Source organism: Monodelphis domestica, chromosome 4 (assembly GCF_027887165.1).
Source record: "Monodelphis domestica isolate mMonDom1 chromosome 4, mMonDom1.pri, whole genome shotgun sequence".
Lineage (NCBI taxonomy): Eukaryota > Metazoa > Chordata > Mammalia > Didelphimorphia > Didelphidae > Monodelphis > Monodelphis domestica.
The window spans coordinates 395042308-395062980 of record NC_077230.1 but is presented as its reverse complement, the minus strand read 5'-3'; the positions used below and the strand labels follow the sequence as shown (position 1 = coordinate 395062980).

General features: G+C 42.4%; 1 protein-coding gene across 2 annotated transcripts in view; it reads left to right on the top strand.

Moving 5' to 3' along the window:
* Positions 1-20673, top strand: part of KAZN (kazrin, periplakin interacting protein) — a 1589619-nt gene that overhangs the window by 1268908 nt on the left and 300038 nt on the right. The gene's annotated exons all lie outside the window — the stretch shown is intronic.

The window sequence follows — 20673 nt, the reverse complement described above, 5'->3', positions numbered from 1 at the left end:
TTACTTTCATTGTATGCTCCTAGTCTTTGACTATAGGTCTTTGTCTCCAGAGCTAGAACTAGTCATCATGGCCATCAAAGAAACTCATTTGCCTGGGCTGGTAGGGAAAAGTGGGGATGGATTCCAAGGAACCAAAATGTTGCTTCAGAGGAAAGGGCAGAAAGGGTCAAGATGAGGGAGGCAGGAAAATTCTGCCTGAAATGCAGTCCATGTTAGAGAAAAGTCCCAATCTAATAGCTTCTTAGGCAGACAGACAGAGCAGTAGATAGAATGCTAAGCCAAAGTCAGGAAGACCCGAGTTCAAATGTAGCCTCAGATACTATATCACCCTGGGCAAGTCACTTAACCCCGTTTGCTTCAGTTCCTCATCTATAAAAATAAACTGGCCCCAAAAGGGCAAAAAATGAGTACGATCTTACCCCATTTTAGTTTTGTATGAGTGTGTTCTTACAAGGATGCCCAAGATGGAAGTATGTTTTGCATGATAATACATGTATGGCTCAGATCAAATTGTTTAACCATCTCCTAGTGGGAGGAGGGAAGAAAGGGAGGGAGACAATTTGGATCTTATAATTTTAGGAAATGTTTGTTGGAAATTATTATTCCATGTATTTGGGAAAATAGAAAAATCTTTGAATTAAAAAATCAAATAAAATGAAGCAAGATCTAACCCTGAACCTTTTTTAGCCATTTATAAGGAATGAACAAACAAGCAAAGAAAATGCCTTCTTTTGAGTCACCATCAGTTCTACCTAGCACTGGCATCTCCCTTCTCCTCCATTATTTTCCTTCCTTCTTTCTTTTCCTTTCTTCTGAATAGCTGCACTTAGTCTATACCCAGTTTTCCTCTTTTTTTTTTTCCAATTTCCCTCCGCCTCACTTCACGAGGGACTTCCTATATTTTGTCATCTGTTTCATGTTTATCCATTTTTATGGTGCCATAATATTCCATTATGTTAATGTGCCATAATTTATTTAGCCTTTCTCCCAACATTGGACGTAGAAGTTATTTCCAGTTTGTCCCTCTTACAAATAGAGCAACGAGAAATAGTTTTGAAATAGAAATAGAAATATTGATGGCTCCTTTTCTCTCCAATGATTTCTGTTCTCATTAGCCATTTCCAAAGTGCTTTCTGGGTATCTTGGGCAAATTGAAGCCTCAGAGGTAAACAGCAGGCTGGAGACTCTAGGAAGCCAGGATGGCTAACACAATAGCATCTTTTTCAGCCCTCCCAGTTCATCCAAAGAAGGGAGCAATCATGCCTCCCCCATTTCTCTCTCCTCCTCCAGGAACCCCGTACTATTGATGACCCAGAAGAGGCTTGGCTAGCTGTCATCTTTCAATTGTGATTTCCACTCAGGATCTCTGTCTTAGACAGGAAGCCCTCCGATGTATCTGATTCCCAAGATTTATGTTTGCTCCGGTCCGGAGCACTCTTTCAAACTTGCCATTTGTTTCAAGTCTCAAAGACGGAACTTCTGAGTTTTAGAGAATCTTTTTCTCCCTTCTTTCTAGAAAGTGATTCTTCTTTCTCTGCACATACTAGGTTCCCAATGGATACACTTTGAGTTCTTTTTTAAATTTTTAGATCCTCACCTTCTGTCTTAGAATTGATACTAAGTATTGGTTCCAAGGCAGAGGAGTGGTAAGGTCTAGGCAATGGGGGTGAAGTGACTTGCTTAGGGTCACACAGCTAGGAAATATCTGAGGTAAGATTTGAACCCAAGATGTTCCGTATCATCTGAGCCACCTAACTGCCCTAATTGGATTCTTTTTTACACCAAAGATCAACCCAGGGTTAAAGTTTGTTGTTTAATTCTTTCAGTCATGTCCCACTCTTCATGACCCCATTTGGGGTTTTCTTTTTTTTTCTATTTGAGGCTTTCTTGGCAAAGATACTGGAGAGGTCATTTCCTTTTCCAGCTCATTGTACAGATGAAGAAACTGAGGCAAACAGGATTAAATGATTTGCCCAGCATCTGAGGCCAGATTGGAACTCAGGAAGACTATTCTAGTGAAATGGTGGATCCCCTTCCCCTAGAAGTCTTCAAAGAGAGGTTGGGGGGAAAGCTAAGAGAGCCAGACTTGGAGGTCCTGGGTTCAAATCTTGCCCAGCATCTGAGGTCAGATTGGAACTCAGGAAAAAGATCCTAGATGGATTCCCTTCCACTAGAAGTCATCAAAGAGAGGTTGGAGGGAAAGTTAAGAAAGCCAGGCTTGGAGGTCCTGGGTTCAAATCTGGACCCATATACTTCCTAGCTGTGTGACCCAGCGTAAGTCACTTAACTCTAGTTGCCTAGCTCTTACTGTTCTTCTGACTTGGAACTGATACTTAATATTGATTCTAAGACAGAAGGTAAGGGTTTCCAAAAACCCAAACAAACAAATGGAGTTGGACAACCACTTTTCCGATCCGTTATAATGAAGATTGACTTCATGTATGGTTGGACTAGATTCTGGGGTTCTGGGTTGATTCTCTACCTCTGCATTATATTGTATTATATATTGTTATTGTCCTCATTTTACAACTGAGGAAACCGAGGCTCAGAGAACTTAAGTGACTCGCCCATAACAGTGAATAAGTTCCAGAGGCAGGGTTTGAATCCAGGTCTTACTGACTCCATAGACTACACTCCATCCACTATAACACATCACCAATCCCAGGGAAGGAGCAGTCAGAGTGCCATGAACCCACCACCGGTGTCTGCCCAATAGCATTCTCTCCACATTGAGTCAGCTGAAGGTGACTTCGGATCCCCCTCTGCGGATGGGTGAGAGCATTCCAGAGCACGTCTCCCCCAGAGCAATCCCAAAGGCCATAGACAGTAACTCTCTTTCCCCAGAGCCCAGCCCCCTGGCAGGACCAGTTGCCCAGAGAGAAATGCTCAGGATGAGGACGCTGACGGCGGTGGGTGTTGAGAGTGTGTTTGGATCATGAAAAAGGTCATTTGTTCTCACGATCCGAGTCATAAAACCTCAGGCCAGGCAAGGGCAGATTTCAGTTTGAGTAATTAGATGATGCCTGGATGCCCACCATCATTTCATAATGAATGAGCTGCCCCTCCAAGTGAGATCATACCCAGAACCCACAAGGCATGGCTGAGCCCCAGAGGGACCTTTGCTTGAACGCAGCCCTCTTTATATGGCCCAGGCGCCAAGTCTTCCTCGCTGGCACTATCTTCTAGAACAGATGCTCCCGACTCTCTTAGCTATTGAACAACCTTTTCACCAACAGAGACAGAACTACTTTAGGTAGGACTCTGGTGGCACAAAGAATCCATCAAGCAATAAGCATTTATTAAGCATCTACTATGTGCCACACATTAGGTTAAACAAACAAGAAAACTGGTACCTGGTCATCCCCAGCTGGCTTTCTGCTGTGGCAATGGACACTTGTTCTATTTGTCATTGCTTTTTGCTTTTTAAAATGTCATATGGGCAAGGCAGGGGGCAGCTGGGTGGCTCAGTGGATGGAGAGCTAGGCCCAAAGATGGGAGGTCCTAAGTTCAAATCTGGCCTCAGGCAATTCCCAGCTGTGTGACCCTGGGCAAGTCACTTAACCCCAGTTGCCTAGACCTTACCTCTCTTCTGCCTTGGAACCAATACTTGTATGGATTCTAAGATAGAAAGTAAGAGGTTGTTTTTTAAATCACTGATATTTTCCAATATCTCCACCCAACCCTCCCAAGAAATCCCTCCCTTGTAATGAAAAAGGGCAATTAAGCAAAACTAGTGGACATGTTGGCTTATTTTTTTTTTCTTTTAACCCTTACCTTCTGACTTAGAATTGATACAAAAAAATTGGTTCCAAGGCTGAAGAGTGGTAAGGGCTAGGCAATGGGGATTAATGACTTGCCCAGGGTCACACAGCTAAAAAGTCTCTGAACTGAGATTTGAACTCAGGACCTCCTATCTCCAGATCTGGCTCTCAATCCACTGAGCCACCTAGATGCTGGTCTCTAATCACTTTTAATGTTGTTCTGAGATGTATTATTCCCTCTTCACTTTGCATTGGTGCCTGCCAGCCTTCTCAAGTTTCTTTTTTTTTTTTTTAATCATAATAGGCCTTGGGATTGCTTTGTATCACAGCTGCTCCACAATCCCAATGTCTGATCTTTATTTTTGTACCCATTTTCTTGGCACGCAGATACATCAGCTAACACACATGTTCAAAGAGAGATCATTGGAAAACTGATACATTAACTTTTAACAAATCATTTGATTAACATTCTATATTTCTGTATTGTGACTACAGACAGAATAAAGGTTGCACGCAAGATAAATAATTTCGTCACAGGTGGCTTAATTTTCTCATCACCCTGTGAGAAGTTTTGAGCTTACAATCAAGGAAAATTATGTATTACTTTTTTTTAATATATTTTATTTGATCATTTCCAAGCATTATTCGTTAAAGACATAGATCATTTTCTTTTCCTCTCCCCCACCCCCCATAGCCGACGCGTAAGTCCACTGGGCATTAGATGTTTTCTTGATTTGAACCCATTGCTTTGTTGATAGTATTTGCATTAGAGTGTTCATTTAGAGTCTATCCTCTGTCATGTCCCCTCAACCGCTGTAGTCAGGCAGTTGCTTTTCCTCGGTGTTTCCACTCCCATAGTTTATCCTTTGCTTATGAATGGTGTTTTTTTCTCCTGGATCCTTCTCAAGTTTCTTAGAATTCCTCATCAAATGTGATGTTCTCATCATTCCTTAATGGTTCATTGGATTCATATATGTCCCAGTTTGTTCAGCCATTCCTTGGTAGGCAGGTAACTACTTGGTATCCAGTGCTTTGCTATACCCAAACAGACTTCTGTAGAATATGAGGTGGTACAGTGAATAGATAGACTCCTCCATCTGCAGTCAGGAAGATCTGAGTTCAAATTTGACCTCAGATACTCACTAATTTGTGACCCTGGGTAAATCACATAGCCTCTGTCTGCCTCAATTTCCTCATCAGTAAAAGGTGGGGTAATATTTGTGCCTACCTCTCAGGCTGATTGTGAGGATAATGCATGCTATTATTCTTGTGGCCATTACTGGGACCTTTTCTTCCCTCTCTGACCTTCTTGAAGTAAATTTCCAGGTGTGGGATCTCTTGATCCAATACTAAGTTTTCTCATATAGTTCTAAGTTCCTTTCCAGAACAGAGAATCAAATTCACAGATCGTGCCAAGGACATTCTAGTGCCATATTGGTGAACCTATGGCACACCTGGCAGAGGGGACTACTTCCTTCCCCCTCTCCAGTGTTCCTAAAGACAGTTCTCCCATCACACACACACACAACACCCCTCCCCCCAGCCAGCAGCCCAATGGGAGTGCTTCCTCCCTCCCCTGTCTGGGGTAAGGGCTCACATGCAGGATGAAGGTTAGAGTTTGGGCACTCGGTCTCTAAAAGGTTGGCCATCACTGTTCTAGTGTGCCTTCCCACTGCCCCTCCAAAGTTGGTCATTTCTATTTCTGATCTTCTCTGCCCATTGACTGATTATGAACCAAAGCCTCAGAATTGTGGAATAGTCTTTTTTTTTTTCTAGAGATTTCAGGCTTCTTTTCATAGGGTTATGGATCATTTTGGCTTTGGTCTTCCAAGTATCTGAGCCTCAGGGGAGCATTTACAAGCATCTCCCCAGGAGGTAAGCCTCAGGGAGCTGGAGACTACAGAGTCCCATTGTTTGGCAGAGAGCTCAGTGAGATGTTTGGAAAGAGGAATTCATTCAGCATTGTAGATTAGGTGAAAACAGGGACCATGTTTAGAGATTAAGGAAGAGGGCCCTCAATGGTCACCTGGCCTTTTTTGTAGCATGGACACATTGTTTCATAAAACCTATGGATCCCTTCGCATAATAATTTTTTTATTCAAAGATCCTTTATTTTCCCAATTACGAGTAATAACAATTTTCAATATACGCTTTCCAAAATCATAAGCTCTAAATTGGCTCCCTCCCTCCTTCTCTTCCCTCCCCTCTCCCAGAGGTGGTCAGCAATTTGATCTGGATTATACATGTGTTATCATGCAAAACATACTTCCACAGTGGTCATTGTTGTAAGAGAATACTCGTATAAAGCCAAAAGCCCAAAATAAAACTGTAAATAAACTCATGTGGAAGATAGTATCACAACAATTTTTTTTTAATCATAGGAGAAGGAAATGCTAAATTGCAATTTCAGAATAGTGAAAAGAAAGTTATAACTTTTCCCCATCCAAATTCATGTACATCCTGAAATCTATATAGTCAGTCAGTCAATAAGCATTTATAAAAGGGGGCAGCTGGGTAGCTCCGTGGATAGAGAGCCAGGCCCAGAGATGGGAGGTCCTGGGTTCAAATGTGGCCTCAGATACATCCTGAAATCTATGTAGTCAGTCAATAAGCATTTATAAAAGGGGGCAGCTGGGTAGCTCCGTGGATAGAGAGCCAGGCCCAGAGATGGGAGGTCTTGTGTTCAAATTTGGCCTCATGAAGTGCCTTACTCATGATCCTACCACCCATGATATCAGCACCAGAACTGGAGCAGAGCTGTCTCTCCTGCACTCCACGGTCAGTTCATTTCATTTGGACTAGAAACACAAATATGAGCTCATTAGCTCCCACAGAAGAACTCCCTCAGCCAAGGCAGGCTGACCACTCTGCAGAGAATGGCTTTAAAGAGTTGATTAGGGCACTTAGAGGTTAAATGACTTATCCAGGGTCACCCAGCCAGGATGTGGCAAGAGTCTGGTCTTGGACTTAAGTCTTCTTGTAATACATAATCTTCATCACCACCACCATCATCATCCTCATTCTTCTTCTCCAGCATCCCAATGACCCTGTGAGCTGCCTGCTATGAACCATCCCTTCCTTGTGACAGTTCCCAACTCATGGATGCCTTCCAAGTCAAGGTGACTCTCAACCATGTCTTACCATCAGTGTGCCACAAGGTTAGGCCACCTAACCTGTTCTGGGCATCACAAGCTCACAGATTTAGAGCAGGAAGGAATGTTAGAGGCCATTGCAACACCATTTCTTTACGGGAGGAGAAACTGAGGCTGGGTGAGGTTAAGGGACTTGAGCAGGGTGACATGACTAGTAAATATCCAATGCAGGATCTGTATTCAGATCTTCCCAACTCTAAAAGCAGTGCTCTATCCATGAAGTTCCCTTGACACTGAGAGGATGCTAGTAATTTCATTTTCTAATAATCCCTATTTAGTGCGATTGTTCCTAGACAGGTAAATAGTAAGAGTCTCCTTAAACAGGATCCATGAGATTAAATGACGACTCACTCAGCAATCACAAAGCTGGCATGTGCCTGAGCTGGCTCTTAAACCTAAATAGGTCTTCCTTTTGACCACAGGATTAACATTCCTTCCCCGACACCTGCCTCCCACTAAGGAATAATAGGAAGAGCTAACATTTATGGAGAGCTTTCAGGTTTGCAAAGTTCTTTACATAAATTAGCTCGTTGGCTGGTGGCATTGGAAGGATGTGTTCAAATATAAAGAGGCCCCAAAGCTCAAATCAGTCTATCAATAAACAAGAGGGGACCCCTCCCCAATTTGGAAGCCTCAAATGGGGGGGGGAGGGGGCAGGCGATGTGTTTTTCCCAGCAATCCCTGACTGGCTGAGCCTATTTAGGTCTAAGTTGAGCCATGTGTGTTGTAAATTCCTGGAAGCAAAAAGTTGAGATTGTCACCAGATAGAGCTGCAGATAAAGATTTCTCGTGCCAGGGGAAAATTCAGTTGCAGGGGGAGAAGCTGGGTGACTCAGTGGATTGAGACAGAAATGGAAGGTCCTGGGTTCAAATCTGGTCTCAGACATGACCCTGGACAAGTCACTTGACCCCCATTGTCTAGCACTCTTCTGCCTTGGAACCAATACACAGTATTGATTCTAAGATGGAAGGTAGAGTTTAAAAATTCCATTGAAGGGGGACAGATAACTCGGAGGACAGTCTGCCCCAGTTTGGTGCAGCCATGTCAGGAAAGTAGACATCCCGGCCCCTGGAGAGTATGGCCTCAGTCTCCAAAAACATGGAAGGAAGCAGGAGAGGAGATGCGCCAGGCAGGATGACGGGGGAAGGCGAGCCATTGGAGAGACTCTTGGGGACGACATCCCATGCTCCTCAGGGTGTGAGATGGCAGGGGATAACAAGCCCCAGGAATGTTGGCGGCCTTGAAAAAGCCCCCTTTGCTCTCCCCTAGTTACAGCTTTGCCTCCAGCCCTGGCAGAACAATCCTGTGGAATGTCAGCTGGCGAGCAGTTGAAGTCTACAATCTCTCTGACCGAGAGAGAGGCACTTTCCGGAGGTTCAGGTGGGATTCGTTCAGGGATGGGCGATAACAGGTGATGGCTGGTCCAGAGCGGCGCCCTCCCCCCCCCCCTTCAGAGCGATGGCTGGCCCCGTGAGTGAACCCCTCGAAGAGCTGTGATGGGCCTCTCGTCATCGGCTTTCAACCTGCTGAACTGATGATGATTTTCAAAGAAGGAAACATTCTGTGTACCATCCCTGCCTTATTATCTGTCTCCCTGCTGCACTGCAGTTATTTTTATCTGTTGTATATTGTTCTCAGGAGAATTATTCTGCCCAAGCCTGCTGATAAGGACTGCTGCTAAATGAATTTGCACTTTGCTTGAAGGTTAAATAGCTGTCTTATACAAGTTGGTGACGAGCCCCCGCTCCTTGCCTGTCCCCTGCTTAAAAGGCTAAGCGGTGCTTTTCACCTTGAGAGGTAGGGCCGGTGAGGGATGAAAAGGGAGGCGACCTCAGCCTCAGGAAGACCCTGGCCTCTGCTCTCGCCTCCGACACACACTGGCTCTGCAGCCCCGTGCAAGCCATGGAGCCCAGACCCACAACTGGAAGGGCTTTGCATTTGTTTAATCGTTTTCAGGCATGTCTCAGTCTCTGTGACCCCATTCTGGGTTTTCTTGGCAACGATACTGGGATTCTTTGCCATTTCCTTCTCCAGCCCATTTTATAGATGAGAAAACTGAGGCAAATGTTTAAGGGACTTGCCCAGGGTCATACAGCTAGTGTCTGAGGCCAGATTCAAACTCAGGAAGATGAGTCTTCCTGATTGCAAGCCTTGTGCTTTCTCCACTATGTCACCTAGCTGCCCCCTAGAAGGAATGTTAGAGCTTATCTAGTCCAGCCCCCTGGGCTAGATAGTTTATCGTACTTTTATCTTATGGATAAGAGAAAAGTAGATAGACTTGTATTTTATGAATATGAATTATTTTACAGATTCAAATTTTTATTATATTTATTATATTATATATATTATATTATATATTATATAATTATATATTATTTATATATTATTATATATTATATTATTTATTATATTTATAATATATATTATATTATATATTATTATATTGTATATTATATTTATATATTATATTATTATATAATATATTATATTATATATGTTATTATATATTATATTATTATATTATAGATTTAAAAGTTGAGGGTAGGTTAGAGGGGGGAAGAAGAGGAAGAGAATAGCATTCGTGCCTCCTATGTGCCAGGTAATATGTTAAGTACTTTACAAAAAATAGTATCTCATTTGATTCTCATAACAACCTTGGGAAGTAGGTGCTATGATGATGTTCATTTTACATTTGGGAAAAATGAAGCAGGCAGGGGCTATGTGACTCCTCCAGGGTCACACCACTAGGAAATATCTGGATCTGCATTTAAACTGAAGTCTGACTTCAAGCCAAATGCTCTATCCACTGCACCACCTACTTAGGAAAACTGAGCCTCAGAGAGGAAAGAGGGAAGCAAGAAAGACTATGAATTGAGTTCCTTGAGTTAGAATTAGGATCATAGAAAGACCTCAGAACCCCTTTAGACTCAAACCTCTTTATTTTACAGATGAGGAAATTGAGATATAGAAGGAAGGTTCCTTGCCCACATCCACACAGGTAGTGACTGCAGAGGAAGGATTTGAATCCAGGTCCTCTGACTCTAAAGCCAGGCTGCCTTTCCCATCAAATGACTTTCATAGCCAGTGATGCAGGAATGGTCACTTGACCTCAGATCCCAGGTCTCCAAGTTCAGAATTTGTCAGTGTCCCGGGCAACTCTCTGATACTCCAAGTCATGTAAGAGTTTCTAAAATAAAATTTTCTAGGGGTTTAGTGGATTGAGAGTCAGGCCCAGAAATGGGAGGTCCTGGGTTCAAATTTGGCCTCAGATACTTTCCAGCTGTGTGACCCTGGGCAAGTCACTTCACCCCCATTGCCTAGCCCTTACCACTATTCTGCTTTGGAATCAATAACCAGTATATACATGACACCTTGTCAAACGTTGTCATGTTATGTCACAGAGAGTCTAACAGTAATGAAGTCACTGACAAACTTGGCATCAGAGGACCTGAGTTCCAATCCTCAGTTTCCATTTCCTCATCTTTAAAGTGAGCTCCAAGATTGCTCCAGGATCATTTCTAGCCTTGAGTCTATGATCCTACCATCCTAAATCACTCCATTCCACAGTCACATTTACTTCATTTGTAAAACTTCCCTTCTGACTTTCAGACTAGGATATTGTGATCATGAGCCACCTCTCCATGGGCCTCAGTTTCCTCATCTATAAAATGGGGGGAGAGGCGTCGACTAAGTTCTAAACTCGGTTCTACAATCTGACATCCCTACCTGCAGAATCTGGGCATTGATCAGGGAGGGAGCCTCCTCATTTGTGGACCACAAACCCTCCAAACATTGATGGATGATCCGCTGAAGCTCCTGTGCTTGACAGCATTCCTCAGCTGCTGTCCAGGCCTCTGGTGCTGAGAGTCTCCTCAAATGGACGGAGGCTCCATCGGGAGAAATAGGGTTCTCTTGCTAGTCTAGTTTAGGAGAACTATCTCAGCCCATTCTCTACTTACAGGGCTTTGGAGAGCATGGGGCTATTTCCAAGCCATAAAGGCATTAGAAGAAGACTTTAGCAGGGATGAGCAGTCCAAAAAATGCCCACATGTAAAAGTGCACACGCATGTATATGTGCACATGTGAGTACACATACACCTGTGTGGCTATACATGCATGTACATTGGCATCAGGACATGTGTGTGTAGTTCAATATAGGTGTATATTATATTTATTTACCATATATTAATGCTTATATTAATTATACATATTTCTATACATATTAATATATAATGTATTATATTGTGCCTACACATATATAAATATTTATATCTAATTATAAATATGTAATATAGTATTCTATTATACATATCATGAAATAATTATTTAGGTAATCATTATGTTATATACTATTTCTATGTTAAATATATATTTGTACATTGTTTTATATATTATATTCATATAAAAGTAGTTAAATTTGTATGTAGCATGTCTATATATTAATACTATATTCTATACTGTTTCTTATTATATTATGTTATTAATATAATATGGCATATATTCATTACATATGATATGTATAATATATACCTATATATCCTTGAGGGCAATCATTCTTTTTTTTTTTGTCCTCCTATTCCCAACACCTAGCAGAGTGGCTGAAATGTAGGGGTCAGTTCTAGTCATTCCAAAGCTGCTAGAACATGTATATCTAACTCTATAGAAACACACACAATGCACAGACTTTCAGAGAGTGTATAAATGAGTTGAGAACCAGCCTCCGAGTTAGGAGCTCCTGCTTTCAGGTTCCATCTGTGGCTGGATCCTGGCTGTGTAACCCTTGGATATGGCAGACGCTTCCTCTTATTCTGTACTTACTTCTCTGTGTTCGTGTGCTACTCCACAGTGAGGCTATTAGTGTTTGAGGCAAGTCCCCATCACCCAGGGTTCCAAGGAAGTGATAGACGTGTACATCATTAGCAAAGTGCTCTCTCTCTCTCTCTCTCTCTCTCTCTCTCTCTCTCTCTCTCTCTCTCTCTCTCTCTCTCTCTCTCTCTCTCTCTCTCTCTCTCTCTCTCTCTCGCTCTCTCGCTCTCTCTCTGACTCTGTCTCTCTGTCTCTGTCTCTGTCTCTCTGTCTCTCTGTCTCTTTCTCTGTCTCTCTGTCTCTCTGTCTCTTTCTCTGTCTCTCTGTCTCTCTCTGTCTCTCTGTCTCTCTGTATCTCTCTCTCTCTGTCTCTCTGTCTCTCTCTGTCTCTCTGTCTCTCTGTCTCTGTCTCTCTCTCTCTCTCTCTCTCTCTCTCTCTCTCTCTCCCCCAAGGAGATGATATATACAAAGCTCTATAGAAATTGCAGCTCGAATGGTCACATTTTAAAGCTGGCATGGGGCAGTCTGGCATCTTCCTACCCTCAATGGGAACCAATAATGCTGCTGTGGCCTCTACTGAAAGGGAGGGGTTTTCAGGGGAGATGCCTGGCCCTGGATTTCCTCATCAGGAAAGGGAAAGAGCATGAGGGTCTCTCTCTAAGAGATCCTAGGAGAATTTTCAAGCTAGAAGGCATCATAAGGGTCATCTCATTGGACCTCCTCATCTTCTAGATGGGAAAATAGAGGCCCAGTAGGAAAAGTGGTTTGTCCAAGTCACACAGTTCAATTCAACTCAAGACAGCGGGCATATGTTAGGTGACTGTTGTGTGCAAAGCACCATGCTAAGCCTTGGGGACACAAGGACAGAAGTCAAAGCCCAAGAGTCATCCTGGAGAATATCACAGGAAACCAGGGAAGGAAGTATAAAATTAAGTCAAGACTCCCCCAAATTCATGTCCTGTAAGCCTGTGATTCAACTTATTGGTCCACATCTATACAATGGAATTTATTTTACAGAGGTTCTGCTCTATCTGCCCTGCATCAGTTCTACCCATGAGTATTATTCAGTTCCTCCCATGTTCCAGTCAGCATGCTACATCAGGAACATTAATAGAGGGTTCCAATACCTTCAAAGTGATTAGAACATATATATTTAACTATATAGATACACATTATGGATGGAGGACAAAAACGAAAGAAGCATTGCCCTCAATCTGTCTAAAACGTTATATACAAAATTAAGAACAAAATGTACATAAAGTAAATATTCAGTAATGTTATGGAAGGGAAGGTCCCAAAGGTGGGGAAATTAGGAAGCTTCATGTAGAAGCTTTTATTTATTTGTTTGTTTGTTTGGTTTTGTTTGTTTATTTGTTTGTTTTGCTGATTTATTTTTTTATTTGGCTTTCATGGCAACACTTTATTTTATTTTATTTAGTCCATTTAGAACATTATTCCTTGGTTACAAGAATCATATTCTTTCCCTCCCTCCCCTTCTCCCACCCTTCTCGTAGCCAACACACAATTCCACTAGGTTTTACATGTGTCCTTGATCAGAACCTATTTCCATGTTGTTGATGTTTGCACTAGAATGGTCATTTAGAGTCACATAGGAGCTTTTTAAGGAAGATAGGGACTCTTCTTCAGTTGTTTTTCAGTCAAGTCTGACTCTTCATGACCCCATTTGGGGTTTTCTTGGCAAAGATACTGGAGTAGTTTGCCATTTCCTTCTCCAACTCACTTGACAGATGAGGAAACTGAGGCACGTGGAAGTGAAGTGACTTGTCCAGAGTCACACAGCTAGTAAGTATCAGAGGATAGATTTGAACTCAGGTCCAGAACTCTAGTTGTTGCTCTACCTACCAGCCCTAAGGACTCTAAGAAGTAGAAATAAAGAGAGAGAAAATCAAGGCATGGGATTAAACTGGATGAACAATTGTCAGTTAGGTCATAGAGAATTTTTATTCAAGTATGGGTCAGATTAAATTAACTCCAAGGTCCCTTCTAACTATAATTCTATGCTCTGAGTCAATGGTAAATACACCGAAGATGGAAGCTAATGGGTAGGACTTTTTAAAAGTACTTTAAGGATGATCTAAGGTCGATATAAGACAAGGATGTTATATCATCTCTATTTAGCTATCTAGATCATCGATCAGTCCATTCAGATGTAGTGATTCACCCAAAGGGGGACAAATAAACCTTGTCATCCTTAGGTGTTCTCTGTTAGCTAATGTGATCATCCTGTGCACTTACCCCAAGCTGCTTGGAGTTTAGGTGACTGAGAGCAGCAACAGGACAGGTTCTCTCATCTTTTTTAGCCTGCCACGTGGCATGGCAAGGGATCAGGCCTGGTGGCCACTTTTTGCAAAACTAGAGGCCAAGCACAGTTTGACTACATACCATTCAATGATGATGCCCTCAGATCTAGAATAGAAGCATCCCAGTTCAAACCTAGGTCCTGCTATGTAGTGCTTCTGAGATCCCACTCAAGAGAGCGTAGAGATCTTCATGCAAAGGCTAGATATCCCACTTGATGGTTAAGTGGCAGACATTGGGATGGCCAAGGAGGCCCTTCCCCCTCTGGGAAACTTGATTTCACTGGTGTGGACCTCAGTCTTCTTCAAATGACTGAGCTTCACTGAAGGAGTTCTAAGACCCATTCCGGCTCAAAACTCCATGACTTGCCTACTTCCGTGACTGTAGGTCCTGTGGCCTCTGGTTTCCTTCCTTGGAGACAGGGATGTTGGACCTCAGCAGAAGGCCTTGCAATGGAACTGTACCCAATGCCTGGCTGGAAGGGACCAAAAGGAGCCAGTCCCTTCTATCTCTCTCCATCCCCCCAAATGTGGAAAGTGCTGCTGCCCAAGCCACTCAACAGAGATGGATTTTTCAATAAGAAACCAAATGATGGCATATTTACTTCTCATTTAGCTGACAAGGAACATGTTCATCATTGGAAAGTTACTCTAAGTAATGTCAGGTGGCTAATGTGGTGATTTATGTCTTTAGAAGCTTTGTTTTAACATTTAGCCAAGAGCCTAAGCTATAAAACTGGACACAAATAGATCAAGTAAGCCCTGTTGGAGGAACCCAAGAAATCTCCTGTATTTTGCTTCATATTCAATAGGGAAAAAAGGAAGGGAGAACCTAGAGTCACATTCCCCATGTCCTTATGCCCTATGCCTCACCCCATCACCACCACCATGCTTGATATTTGTCCAAAATAGTACACTGAAAACTGGACTTGGAGTCAGAAGATATGGGTTCAAATCTTGGTTTTCCTCTAATCACAGGCAACTGTGGTACACACAGACATAGATCTAACTTTAAAGTCTGAAAAGCCCTCGGTATACACTCTCTCGTATGAAGCTTATAATGCAATCCTGGGAGGTATGTGAGTCTCTGAGCTTCCATTTATTCATCTGTAAAATAAGGTATTTGGACTAAATGGCTTTTAAGGTCCTTTTGAACTTTCTGGTCTTCTTTTTACAAGTGAAAAAACTGAGACTTAGGGAGATCGAGGAACTTGCCCTTGATAAGGGATTTGAACCCAGTTCTTCCTCACCCCAGTTCAGGGCTCTTGTCTACTACAAGATGTTGCCATTCACTTGGCCTCCCAGGCCTCAGTTTCCTCATCTATGAAATGAAGAGGTTTTACACAGTGACCTGTAAGGGCTTTTCAAACTCCAAACCTTGGTAGATAATCCCCCCCACACACACCTTTGGTTCTTGGACAATTCATCCGTAAAATGAAGAGATTGAACTAGGTGATCTTCAAACAGAGGGTAGATGTCCACTTGGTGGGATTACCATAAGGATAGGTTTGGGGTTTGTTTTTCAGTTATGGGTTGGACTAAAGTTTGCCACAGTCTTCAATTCTCTAATTCTGAGAATCTCTAGAATACCCTCCCACCACAAATTCTGTTTTTTACCTCTTCCCTACTTTCTAAGAACTTGGTGGTTTTCACCCAAAATCAGTTAACCTGATTCAAAATTCTCCCCCCCCAACCCAATTTTATGTGGTAAACATCAGGTACAATTAAGTAATCTTCTATTGCTCTGATGCTTTTAAGATTCACAAAGGGCTTGTGTCAAAACACCACCAGTAAATAGGCAGCTTAAGTATTATCATCCCCATTTCATAGGAGAAAATAACTGAGGCTCAAAAAAGTCCCAGATGACCATAGATTGGAAGGAACCTTAGAAGACATCTACTTCAGCTCCTTCCTCTTTTTTTGTTTACTTTTTGAAATTAGATTTTATTTTTTATAATTACACAAAGAAATGTTTTTCGACCATTGTTTTCTGACATTTTGCGATTCCGATTCTCTACCTTCCTCCCTCACCCTCCCCAAAGCAGTAAATAGACTGGTATGGGTTATACTAGTGCTTTCATGCAATATGTATTTCTATATTCCCCATGTCATGACTGAAGACACATATGACATATACAATAAAAAAAAACCCATGAAGGAAATAAAATGAAAGATGGCATGCTTTAATCTGCAGTCAGCTTCCAACAGTTCTTTCTTTGGCTGTGGATACCATTTTTTTACCATGGTTAACCTTGGGGTTATCCTGGGACTTTGTTTTGCTGATAATATTTGAGCCTTCATAGTTGATCATGGTCCAATATTTCTGTTACTGTGTACACTGTTCTCCTGGTTCTGCTCATTTCTCTTTGCATCAGTTCATATAAGTCTTTCACAGTTTTTCTGAGCTCGTGCTGTTCATCATTTCTGATGGCATAATAGTTTTCCATTACAACCCTAAACCATGGCTTGTTCAGCCGTTCCCCAAGTGATGGACACTCCCTCAGTTTCCAATCTTTGCCTCTAGAAGGAGCTGCTAAAAATATATTGGTACAGGTAGATCTTTTTCCCTCATCTCTGATCTCTTTGGGTTGCAGACCCAGTAGTGGTGTTGCTGGGACAAAAGGAATGAATAGTTTTATTGCTCTCCAAAATAGTTGTATCAGTTCATATTTCCACCAACAGTGCATTCATGTCCCAATTTTCCCACATCCTCACATTTATCATTTTCCTTTTTGGTCGTATTAGCCACTCTGTATGAGACAGAATCTGAGAGTTTCTACCCCTTCCCTTAAAGATGAGGAAACTAAGACCCAGAGAGGTCACAGCATCACAGATCTAGCTTAAGAAGGACCATACATACAGTTCAACCCCTCATTCTCCAAAGGTCACCCAGGGACTAACTAAGTAGCAGGGCAAAGATTTGAACCCAGGTCCTCTGGTTCCAAATCTCATGTTCTTTCCAAGATCTTGTTAAATCGTAGAACTGTAAGCAGTAAGCTGGAAAGGACCATGGAGATCATATAGTATTCTGGGTTTGTCTGGTTTTGCTTTTGTTATTTTATAAATAAGGAAACTGAGGCACAGGGTGGTCACACTGCTAGAGTTCAGAGCAGGATTCAAAACCATATCCTCTGATCCCTAGTCTCAACTGTTCTCCATTCCCCTTCACTGCTTTGCTACAAATAGTTATGGTCATTATACCTTGTTGTCGTTATTTTTTTTCTTTGCTATGACATTAATATTTCTTCATTTGATTTAAAACACTAGGTGTTGTATGCCATTCAGATAGTCAGAGCTGCATATGAAACCCTTTTTAGGTCCAAAACCCAAAATCAGATGCCAGGAAGATTGACAAAAATCCAAGAACAAAAGGCACAGCTCTGGCCCCTGGAGTCTGCCAGTTGATGAAAGACAGAACATAGAAATGGGCGTAAAAACAAGGACAATCTGAAACCCGATTAAGGATCCTGAACTCATCTAGTCATGTAGAGGCAATATAGATTCAGGGCTAAAATTTGGAGCCAGAAGACCTGGGTGCAAATCTTAGCCTTGTTGTGTATTATCCGTATAAGATTTATTGGTCAAGTCTCTGCCTCCTTTCTGGGGAACTCAACTGGCAAATGAGGGGTTTCAACTAGAAGCCCTAGAACATCCCTTCCGGTTCTAACTTTCTGACTCTTTGCAGGAGCTAGTCTGTCTGCAGAGGTTCATGTAGATCTGGAGTGGGACTGTTCAGTGCTCTATAGAAGAGCTATCAGAAAAAATACACACTTTAAAAGTCTTTTAAAACCATCTGAAATGTCAACAAATGTTGAAAAGCAGTTGCTTAGCTCTCAGTAGATGCTAGATTACAATGCTTGTGACAAGCACAGTAAACAAAGCCAGGAAAACCCATTAGAAGGTATTTGTAAGACATTAGGCTTTAATGAGCTAGAAAAGACAAAGAAAGACAGAGCCAGTTTTTATAGGGGGAGGAATTTGATTCTCTTCCTTAAGAGAAGTCAGAGTCAAACTATCCCAGCATTTGGAAGTCAGAGAACATCAGAGCTAGAAGGGGGTTGTGGGCTCTGAATGTCAGAGTTGCCTTAGAACAGGGAATGTCAGAACCGGGAGGGTTCTTAGAACAGATTTTTCAGAGCTGGAAGAGGTCTTAGAACCCAGAATAATCAAAGCTGGTAGAGGTCTTAGAACACAGAATGGCAGAGCTGGAAGGGATCTTAGAATATAGAAGGTTAGAGCTAGAAGGGGATTGTGGGCTCTAAATGTCAGAGCTGCCTTAGAACAGGGAATGTCAGAACCGGGAGGGTTCTTAGAACTCAGATAATCAGAGCTGAAAGAGGTCCTAGAACACAGAAATATCAAAGCTGGAAGAGGTCTTAGAACCCAGAATAATCAAAGCTGGTAGAGGTCTTAGAACACAGAATGGCAGAACTGGAAGGGATCTTAGAATATAGAATGTTAGAGCTAGAAGGGGATTGTGGGCTCTAAATGTCAGAGCTGCCTTAGAACAGGGAATGTCAGCACTGGGAGAGTTCTTAGAACTCAGATAATCAGAGCTGAAAGAGGTCCTAGAACACAGAAATATCAAAGCTGGAAGAGGTCTTAGAACCCAGAATAATCAAAGCTGGTAGAGGTCTTAGAACACAGAATGGCAGAACTGGAAGGGATCTTAGAATATAGAATGTTAGAGCTAGAAGGGGGATTGTGGGCTCTAAATGTCAGAGCTGCCTTAGAACAGGGAATGTCAGCACTGGGAGAGTTCTTAGAACTCAGATAATCAGAGCTGAAAGAGGTCCTAGAACACAGAAATATCAAAGCTGGAAGAGGTCTTAGAACCCAGAATAATCAAAGCTGGTAGAGGTCTTAGAACACAGAATGGCAGAACTGGAAGGGATCTTAGAATATAGAAGGTTAGAGCTAGAAGGGGATTGTGGGCTCTAAATGTCAGAGCTGCCTTAGAACAGGGAATGTCAGCACTGGGAGAGTTCTTAGAACTCAGATAATCAGAGCTGAAAGAGGTCCTAGAACACAGAAATATCAAAGCTGGAAGAGGTCTTAGAACCCAGAATAATCAAAGCTGGTAGAGGTCTTAGAACACAGAATGGCAGAGCTGGAAGGGATCTTAGAATATAGAATGTTAGAGCTAGAAGGGGGCTTTGGGCTCTATCAAAGCTGGAAGAGGTCTTAGAACCCAGAATAATCAAAACTGGTAGAGGTCTTAGAACTCAGGGTGGCAGAGCTGGAAAGGGTCTTGTAGGAGGAACTGTCTTCATCTGGTTCAGAAGAGTACTCACGTGAGGAATTACAAGACTCCAACAAATCTTAGAAAGTAAAGAAATTTATTAAGCGAAAAGGTTAAATGGCCAGGAGGCAAGATGGGGGTTGCCCCTCTCAGGGATAGGAAAGTTGTCTTTATATACCTTTACAGGCAAAGATGGCTACAAGGTATGTGATATACAAGGACAGAAAGCTGGGGGGAAGGCAGGGGGAGAGGGATGCCTGAGGTTTGAAGTGTTATCTGTCCCTGAGATATGCAGATCTCAAAAGTATGGAACATGCCTGCCATCTTTGTTCGCTTATCAGTGTTTACCGGAGGTGGTGTGTTCTGGCCACACAATAATCCTGAGATCAGAAGTTAGAGTAGTCTTTTGGTGTCCCCTAGAATTTCTAGGTTTCCTGTATGTCAAAGCAGGAAGGGATCTTAGAACACAGGAACGTCCTCAGCAAAACAGTCTATGACAAGCCCAAAGATCCCAGATTTGGGGACAAAAACCCACCATTTGACAAAAACTGCTGGGAAAATTGGAAGACAGTGTGGGAGAGACTAGGAATAGATCAACACCTCACACCCTACACCAAGATAAACTCAGAATCAGTGAATGACTTAAATATAAAGAAGGAACTAGGAGAGTCCTTAGAAGACAGAATGTCAGAGCTGGGCACAGAATATAGGCATTGGGAATGGCATTAGAACACTGAATGGCAGAGCTGGAAGTGGACTTCAGGTATAAAATGTAGGAGCAAGTTCATAGCAAGACTTGGACTAGGACCCAGGTGTCCTGATTCCCAGCCCTTTACCCTTGCACACTGTACTTCTGCTCCCATTTTATAAAAAATAAAATGGAACAAAGGGATCGTGGAGTGGCTGAACCTTTGCAATCTGGCCACAGTAGGGTCCACTTCCTTCTAGAGTGTGCTGATGAGAGAACTCTTCTTCCTACTCATCATTCTGGTCACCTACCGTTCTGAATTATGCTTTGCTCAACATGATCTCTGACGTGAGTTATTCCCAGGAGGTGGACATATAAAGAAGTCAGGTAGCATAAAAGAAAGAGCTTGGAAGCTGGAGAAGGAAGACCTAAGTCCAAGTTGTCTCAGCTATACTGAGTAAGCTGCATAAGTATGAGAAAGTCTCTGAATCAGAACCTCAGTTTTATCAACTATAAAATGGGCACAGTAGCTCCTGCCCCTCAGGGCTGGTATAAGTTTCGAAGGAGATCATGTCTTCATGCTTTGCAAGCTTAACAAAGGGGTGCTATTGTTTCATTCCAGGAAGTACCTCCTCTTCTTGGAACCGGTGGAGGTGGGGTATCTAGCCTCCACAGCCTAGCCCTGTTGTGGATCAATTCCACTGT